Source organism: Melanerpes formicivorus, unplaced genomic scaffold (assembly GCF_026170545.1).
Source record: "Melanerpes formicivorus ecotype bairdi unplaced genomic scaffold, bMelFor1.0.p_v2 SCAF_1, whole genome shotgun sequence".
NCBI lineage: Eukaryota > Metazoa > Chordata > Aves > Piciformes > Picidae > Melanerpes > Melanerpes formicivorus.
This window is the reverse complement of record NW_027142353.1, coordinates 5106841-5116127: the sequence shown is the minus strand read 5'-3', so window position 1 is coordinate 5116127 and position 9287 is coordinate 5106841. Positions and strand designations below refer to the sequence as shown.

The 9287-nt window shown below is 44.4% G+C and overlaps 1 long non-coding RNA gene across 1 annotated transcript; it reads right to left on the bottom strand.

The window, feature by feature from the left end:
• Positions 1 to 1534: 1534 nt before the first annotated feature.
• LOC137449433 (uncharacterized) lies at positions 1535 to 8987 on the bottom strand. The gene is made up of 3 exons (XR_010989389.1): positions 6227 to 8987; positions 5925 to 5957; positions 1535 to 4109 (listed from the first exon to the last, which is right to left on the bottom strand). It is a non-coding gene; the product is annotated as an uncharacterized lncRNA (long non-coding RNA).
• Between the last annotated feature and the right edge of the window lie 300 nt (positions 8988 to 9287).

Below are 9287 nucleotides of genomic sequence, written 5' to 3'. Positions count from 1 at the left end.
TTCTTCATGACACATTAGTTTATGTGGCAGGTCAGAGAGGCTATCAGTGAATAGGAGGTCCAGCATCTCATTCTGGCAAGGGTTGCACAGCTGAGATATGGTGCCTGCAGAAGCTAAGAGTATCTAATTACAGCCTTCATTCACAGATGTCCCCCTGGCATGAACCCTAGTTATAGCCTTCAGAGATAAGTACTTTGGCAAAGTCCTGACAGAATGGATTTTTTTCCAGGATGCCTGAAAAAGCTAAGAGCTTGTGGAGCTGCACCCACCCTGTAGGAGGGTCTGTGCTCTGAGGCCAAAAAAAACCCAAGTTTGAATATCCTACCAATAAAGATTCTCTCTTTTTATGTGTATATCCATTGCTTTTCATCTTCCAGGTGGAAAGGTGAATACTGAGACTTCATTAATTTCATTTAGGTCTGTGCCAAGAGACAATGAAGTTTGGTGGACAGATTATGTAATTGCAGAGCCCAGCAGAAAGGTAGAACAACCTCTACTGTATTCAAAACATCCTTCAGCACAGAACTGTGAAACACTGTACAAGTGTTGTAAAGCTGTTCATGCCTTGACAGTTTACTCTATCACTCATTAGTCTACAAGGACTGTGAAACAAGTAGGGTTTGACACCATATGGTCAGTTCTGCCACTGAGTACATGAGCTTAGATCTCAGCAGAGGAAAAAAAAAATAGTGCAAGCATGGTCTTCTTAGGTAATCACATAGCTAAGGTAGTAAAACAATAATTTGTCTTTTTATATACTGAAGTGCCTGCTGTGGGTTGTCATCTAACGGCTTTCACTCCTTTTATACTTTTACAGGTGCTGTAAGCATCCCTGGTAAGAATTTTGGTATTTCTTCCAGTAAACATAGAACTTAAAGATGATCCTGGGCTTCATCAAGAGAAGTGTGGCCAGCAGGTCAAGGGAGGTGATTCTCCCCCTCTACTCAGCTCTGGTGAGACCCCACCTGGAGTACTGCGTCCAGTTCTGGAGCCCCTATTACAAGAGGGATATGGACGTGCTGGAACGTGTCCAGAGAAGGGCCACAAGGATGATCCAAGGGCTGGAGCACCTCTCCTATGAGGACAGACTGAAAGAGTTCAGTCTGGAGAAAAGGTGACTCTGAGGTGACCTAAATGTAGCCTTCCAGTATCTGAAGGGGGCCTACAAGAAGGCTTCTCAGGATCTCAGGTAGTGATAGGACTAGGGGGAATGGAATGAAGCTGGAGGTGGGGAGATTCAGGCTGGACATGAGGAGGAAGTTCTTCGCCATGAGAGTGGTGAAGCCCTGGAATGGGTTGTCCAGGGAGGTGGTTGGGGCGCTGTCCCTGGAGGTGTTTAAGCCCTGGCTGGATGAGGCTCTGTCCAGCCTGATCTAGTGTGGGGTGTCCCTGCCCATGGCAGGGGGGTTGGAACTAGACGATCCTCGTGGTCCCTTCTGTCTCGGTCCGAGAGGGAGAGAGACTCAAGTTCTTTTAGAACATTCCCGTGTTGTGAAATTAGAGGCACAAACGAGGCCAAAGTATCAACAGCTAGACTATTTATTACATAAATAAAGTGGACATAAGAAGGGGAGAGGGAGAGAATAGAGAGGGAGAGAGAGAAGAGAGAGAGAAGAGGAAAGGAATTATATTACCACACCCCTCATCCCCCCCAAGACAGTTAAAGTCTGTGGAGGAAAGGTGCTGCAGGAGATGTTGGGTCTGTAGAGAAACGGTGCTGAGGCTTTTGCTGGAGAAGAGCTGAGATCCTCTGGGGAGATGTTGGGTTGGTACAGGAACGGTGCTGAGGCTCCTCTGGGCAGCCTGGGTCTGTAGAGAAAGGGTGCTGAGGCTTTGGCTGGAGCTGTGGTCCTCTGGGCAGCCTCTTTTCTCTGGAGCAGCATTGTCCCGGCTTTCCCTTCTCAGCGGCATGGTCCGTCTCCTGTGTTTTCCTTCATCTCCGTTTTTCTCCCCGTTTTCTCCTCTGTTTCCCTCCTCTGTTTCTCTCTCCAAACCAGTAGTTGCTCCAGTCTTTTATACAGTTTTTAGTCCTTAGGTATGTATTCAAATATTGTCCCTCAGGAATTCCAGTGGCAGGAAATAATCCTTAGGTAAATATCCAGGTATCGTTTCCCCGGAAATCTTTCTGTGTATTGCTGTGTGTTTGGGCAAGATTTTGGATGGAGGGGGGGATATCTCCGTCTCCCCCCGTCTCCATCCAGACAATCCCCCCACATTCCTTACACATCAGGAAACAGGTGGTAAAAACCATTGTGTCACCCTGCCCAGGGTACTTGATGGGTGGAGATTGTCTTGCCCTGAAGGCGTGAATGGCTGGGTCATTGTTGTAGGCCAGCTGTGGCCCAGTGAGCAATGTTATCTTTGCACCTTCCAAGAGTCCTTAGTGGCTCTGCCCAATACATATTGTCTGGGCAAACAGCAAGTGATTTTATCTTTGTTGAGTACACCAAGAGAGACAAACTTATTAGTCTCTCACACCTTCCAACCCTGACTGATTCTATGATACTATGATTTAAACAGAAAGAAAGATGCAAAGAGATCAAACCAGAAGATTCAGTTTTTGAGGCTGTCAAAATGAGTGATTACATTTAATTTTTCTATTTTAATAGACTAGAATAGAATGTTAATGTGCTAACATTGGTTAAGCACAGCTGGCATTGGCACACAGTGGCACAAAGCAAAAGCAAATGCATTAATTACTAGTCACTTAACCACAGGCATGATTTTGAAGAGTGCTGGATTAATAAACAGCATACCTCCAGTAATCACAGCTAAACACACAACCACCAATGTCATAATCACTAGCTACTTGACCTTTGAAGAATCACCAAAAAAGATAATTTTGTAAGTACACTTTGAAATAATTTACTTTTTTTTTTAAACTTCAGTGGGTTTGGGTTCCCCCCCCCCCCCCTTTTTTTTTTTTTGTTTTGTTTTTGAAGAAAAGGGTATAATCAAGACCTGTACATTTTGAAAATGTTATTTAAAGGCATTTTCTTTTGGATAGAATTCCTCCCTAGGAATGTTACCCACCCTTATGATTATCTTCTCAGAGGAACTGGCTTAGGTGCAATCTTTAACTTGCTCCTTTACAAAACAATGCTCTTGTGATTGCAGGTCCCTCCAAAACCCCAATGTTCTTTTGCCCCATGAAAACCAATGTTGAAGCCTGACTGACACTACAGGAAGGCAGGCTCATAAGAAGTAGAAGTAGAGGATGGTTTTGATATCCTAATTAGCTAGATGAGTTGCATTTTCCCTGTTAGGAGAAGCTCTTTTGCTGAATCCTCATACTGTCAAAATCTAGGAGATAGTGTGAGGCTGTTGATCCATGTTGATGGCTAATGAAGAAGATTGATGCAGTTTTCATTCACGTCTGCAAAAGTCTGTTCGTCTTTCTGTCATTGCTGTGGTAGAATCTAGGTCAGAATGCTATTTATTCACAGATAAGAAAACTGCCAAGGGAAGATTTGAAGACGTGAATGAAATGTTTCACAGAGATACGAAAGATTAATTTCAGAAAGCCAAGGCTCACAAGAAGAAGCCTGATTCAAAACTGCTCCATAGGGGTTATGACTGATTTAGCACAGGAGAAAGACTTCACATGTTATGCATGTGAAATACCACACACTACATATTATAAAATGACATAGCTCTCCTCTGCTGTTTTGGTATCAGGGAATGCTGTAACTTCCTGATAATTAAGCAAAGCAGGGAAAGAAGAAATTAAGCATCACATTTTCCTGAGTATCACCTGAAAAGAAGCTGCTGGAAGTACTTCCACCTTCAGCTTAAGGTGCATAGCCTCTTTTCTCGTGTCCTCCATGTTCAGGGATGCTCAAGATATTTGTGGAAGACACCTCCCTTCACGCTTTTCTTTACTGAGACAGAAACAACCTACATGTCACCATGACATTGACATTTTTGTCTTCCAATTTTTGAAGAAGCGCTTGAAGGAAATTAATACAGATCCAAACTTCACCGATTGCTTGCTTCATTATGTCTCTCAGGCACACTCTGTAGCTCTGTGTTGGCCAAGGACATGGAATACACAACTAATGCTTGTCCTCCTTTCATCCTTCCCTCTCTCCACTCTGCAGAGCATTGCCCTGAAAAATTATTTAAAGTTATGTCTGTATCACACTGCTTGAGCACTTTGTCACCTCCTGAGGTCACTTCCAACCTGAATTATTTTATGATTCTTCAATATCTTCCATGCTTGCCCACAAGTGTTTTCATAGTAGCTGGACTTTCTAGTATGTGCAGTTCCAGCTGGGCACATTCAACTGTGTATGCAAATGTATAAACAAATAAAGGTCTCTATGAACAGATAATTTCAGTTAATGAAAGACAATTTATATGAAATATGGAAATTTATGAATTTGTGTTGTCCAGTTATATACAGACTGTGAGACCAAGTTTGCAGAGACAAAGCGAGCACTCCTTTTAGGAGGTGTCGAGTTCTTCTGTCTGTGGGTGGAATATTGCACAATTCAAGTTTTTGGCAACATTATTTGGTATCAGTTTTGAGTATGAGGCTGAGCCTATGTCACCGGTTGAGGATGTCCCCTTAAGAAAGGGAATATGGTGGACGGAAGTTGGTAAACGAAAAGAAGGATCTAAACTAATTTCATTGGTAGAGTGGGAGGAAGCACCTGCATCCTGAGCAATGATTCAGACATACAAAAGATTTCATGTTATAGCCATTCATTGAGAGTCAAAGTTAAGCCTACAGAACTGCACACACTTTAGAGAACATGCAAGTCCCAGAAATGCAAAGAATTCCCAAGTTTTAGGCACTAAACTCTGCTGTGTGATTAACCATACTCTTTGCCCTGCGTGTTCTAAACAAGATTGTGAAACTTAAATCGGTATAATTGAGCCTCCAGTTCAGTTTAGATCACTAACTCCTTCTCTTGGTTTTATGCAAGAGGTTAAATACATCACTGAATTCATTATTAATAATTTAAAAATCCGGTTACATCTAATTAGGCATTTTACTGTTTCACACAGTATCACAGTATAACTAAGGTTGGAAGAGACCTCAAGGATCATCGAGTCCAACCTATCAACACAGACCTCATGACTAGACCATGGCACCAAGTGCTATGTCCAATCCCCTCTTGAATGCCTCCAGGGACGGTGACTCCACCACCTCCCTGGGCAGCCCATTCCAATGATGAACAACTCACTGGGTGAAGAACTTTCTCCTCACCTCGAGTCTAAACCTCCCCTTGTTCACAATACAGACTGAAAGAACAAATGATGAATCCACCACTCAGATCAGAGATCAGAAAGAGTGATTGTGCTATGGAATGGGTTGCCCGGGGAGGTGGTGGAGTCGCCGTCATTGAAGGTGTTCAGAAGGAGACTTGATGGGGTGCTTGGTGCCATGGGTTAGCTGTTTGGGTGGGTTGGATTGGTTGATGGGTTGGACGCGATGATCTTGAAGGTCTCTTCCAACCTGGTTTGGTTTATTCTAAAGTTTATTCTAATAAAGAGCAGGGATTAAACGTGTTACTGCTTTCTGAAATTTCTCACAAAGCAGCTGAATATAGTAATATAATTGTTATCTACATTTTGTGACTGAAAAACAATAGTTTTATTCTTTATTCGAGGATACCCCGGGACCCTTTCCCTTTCGTAGTTGCAGTGTGGAGTTACTCCCACTAGGTGTTACCCTTCCCCTACGGTTTGTGAAGGAAACCACTCTGGAATAAAGATGGACCACCTGTGGGTGTGCTACCCAAAATACGAAATAGGGGTTCATTCATTTTTTAAACACCCGCAACCCGATGTAAACGTCCCAAAACATTAAAAGAAGAAAATATGTTTGATCCCATCAGAGTAAGGCAGCATGCACCAAACATTCAGCTAGTTCTGGGAGACAACTAGTAGCAAACACTGAAATGTGACGGTCTTACCGGAAGGAGGAAACATTCAGAAATGTCATGGTACTGCAGAGTCAAAGAAATTAAACCATACATTTACTGTCATATAGCCTAGACTGTCCATTAGACCATATTTAATATTTAGAGTCCCTTACGGGGGGTGTGTGGGGGGTGTGTGCTTGTGCATGCCTTACGAGACGTTCTGTGGCAGCCTTGAGTGTTACACGTACTAATATTTCACTGCTTCCCACACAAAATAAGAATAAACCACTGAGATTATGACTGTTATGCAACCCAGTGACTGACATGTAAGCAAAACCAGTTGATATATTTACCCATTGTAATGCTCCCAGATGAAGTCCAATTTTCCTCACTGGAAAGAAACAGCCAAATGAAAAAGAAAGAAAGATAAGAAATGGAGGAAAAAAACCCCAAACTTGAATGTTCTGAGAAAAGAGGAAAAAAACCTTTTAAAGAAGGAAGTTACAATAACCAAAGCCTTGCAGACAGGAAAAGTATCCTGCATAAAGCAGCAGTGAGACACTCAGAGAAGATAATTCTTCTGAAGAGATGTTGCTTCAGACCAGATATTTCAGTGCTGGTAATGTTTTTAAGCCCAGAAAATGACAGCTATCTCAGACACAAACACTGCAAGCTGGGTCTTTGTCCAGGGCTGTTGAACAGGCTGTATGAACAATATCTTCCCATGAGAAGGCTCCTTGCTCCCTTTTTGAAGCCAAATCAGGAGTCAGCTTGCACACTGGCACATAGGACATTGTAGTGGGATGGTCTGGTTTTACCTCTGAAGAAAGATCTGGGACAGTGGCCTAAATGAGGTGTGTATTACAGCTGTACCCCCTTCCACCCCCTATAATGTGCATAGCTTTGGACATTATATGGTGCTGCATATGAACATGGCGAGTCCTTCTCATCTGGCTTCCCACTAGATGATGGGCAGGTGGAAGTAAAGATCTGGAGTGCCAGTGTCTGAAGGAGCATTGTAATTTACTAACCTGTGAAACCTCTGAAAATGTGAGCTGGAAGATACAGTAAGCTCAGGTCTAATGAAATCTGGACTCAAAGCTAACAAAGCTCAAGGCAAATAAAAAGCTGAAGTTAATAAATATGTTAGTACTATTTCTGTTAAGCTACATTAATACTCACCTAATGACAGAACAATTAAGTTTTATTAACAGATGAATTAAACATCCCTTTTTTTTTTTTAGGGGGAGGGGGAGGAGCATTTGTAAGACTCACCTGATGGTAAGTACAAAATCTTCTATCAGCTATGAATAAGCACCCGCAGGAGCATTACATGATCTCATCCTCTGGGTGCACAATTTAATCACAGTGCTCTCCACAGAGAGCCCACACTAGTGAAGCAGAGTTTAAAATACGATTCTGTGGGAGGATCTTGAGGTGGCTTCTTGCTAAGTATGGCCAGGAGCAGGGTGATGTGGGGGGGAGATGCCGCATTAAGAGACAGAAAGGTAAAAGTAACTCCACGAAACTGTCACCAGCAAACCACCATGTGAAAAATTCATGTGCTTTTAGTCTGGTGAATTTACCTTAAAATAGTATAATAGAAGAAAACAAAGACACCCTGTGTGCTAGCAGATAAGTCACATTATTTCCTTTTTTTTTTTTTCCCTATAGTGACAAACTCCTATGTCTGTATTCAGGCTTATTTTATTTCCCCCCACATCTTTCAGAAGTGTTTTCACTTCTCTTCTACTACTCAAATGAAAGGGAAAAAAAAAAAGGAAGAAGAAGGAAAACAAGCTGTTTGTTGCAAAATGTCAGCAAAACGTCGGATTAAGCTATGTTGCCATTTTGCTCCCACAGATGAAAATACTTCGGGGTCAAAGTCCTGGCAGCAGGCTTTCCTACAAGGAATAATGTTCCACATCTTTTCCACCCTACTCTTAGTCTTGTTCAGATGATACACCTGTAACTTCCAAGTGGCCGGTGCTCCAAGGCCACTCCATCTTCCTCAGACCACAATATCTTACTGTAAACTCTCCCTTGGCACATCATTCTTCACAATCTATTCCTTTTTCAAAACTTCTGTTTCTCAACTTCCCCTCTTCTTCCTCCTCTTCTGTTGGGCAAACAGCTTGCTTCTTGAGAACTAACTTGCCTTTCCTTCCTCCCTCATTTCTCAATTTCTGAAGGACTTCTTGCCCCCTACCTCTTCATCTTCTGATTTCTTCTGCATGGCCCACTGCATGAGGGCGTTTGCAACACGGTAGCCACTATAAAGGAAGACTGTTGCCTTAACACTTCTCAGACCTTTCTGCCTTTTCAGCTTCTCTCTTGAGGAAGAAACCACACTTGAACTCCCAGAGGAGAACAACTGAGGAGCAACTAAGCAGCGGCTCTGTACTTACAAAGAGAAACAGAAATGGCGATGAAATTCAAGCAAAATCCTGCAACATAATTTAAATGCTTGCTGCAATGCATTTTAAGTAAGTGCTTATGTTTTACGTAGATCCCGTGAACCAAACTAAACCTGAGCCGTAAGGGCACCCAATCACACATACAGTCACACGGACGCGAGAAGCCAAGTGCTCACAGTAAAGTGCCGTTTAAGCCATGGGGGGTCCCGAGGTCCCTCTCGGCGCTATCGCCGGAACATTCCTCCGGCACGGCACTCTCGGTGACACCTGACGGGGAGCGCTGAGGCTCCCGTCCAGTCTCCCCACAGGGGTCTGGATCGGCGGGAGGTTTTCACGGGGCCTTTACCGGTGTTAAAAAGCCTGCACAGCGTGAGTCTCTTGCAAGCCCAGAAACGGGCAGGGGACCCTAGTGAGGCAAGTGCGGGCGGCACCGTACACTCGCCTTTTCTCCTGTGAAGGCGACAGGAGGGAAGGGACACAGTTATTTCATCGAAGGTCTCGCTTGGCGAGGGTTTGGACGAGCCTTAGAAAGATTAGCAAGGGCACAGCATAGCTCCTTCGGGGGGCAGAGGCGTCTCTCCACTTCCCCGCTTCCGCACCTCAGGGCAAACAGAGAGCGGGTCTTGACTCAGAAAATACGTCTTGGAGAAGCCGGGGAGCGAAATGAAGCCCGGAGGACTGCCGGGGTGGAGGTGGTCAGGGCACTCTCGCAGCTCCCCCAGAATTTAACTCTGGCCGGTCACACACCGTGGTGCCCGTTCCCGGAGAGGAAGCACGGGGCAGGCTGAGGGTCCCCGCCGCAGCTGGGCATGCAGGATAAGGGATACAAGAGGATACACGACGACGATGGGGAACCCTGCGTCAGTGCAGAGCCATCCCCTTCCCCTCCCCGTGCGCTCGGCTCTGCCTCCCGCCAGTCTCCCACGCCTACCGGGAGGTGCGGCCGCACTACATAAACACAGCTCCGCGGCTACCGCGGGGTCTCTCCGCTCGCAGT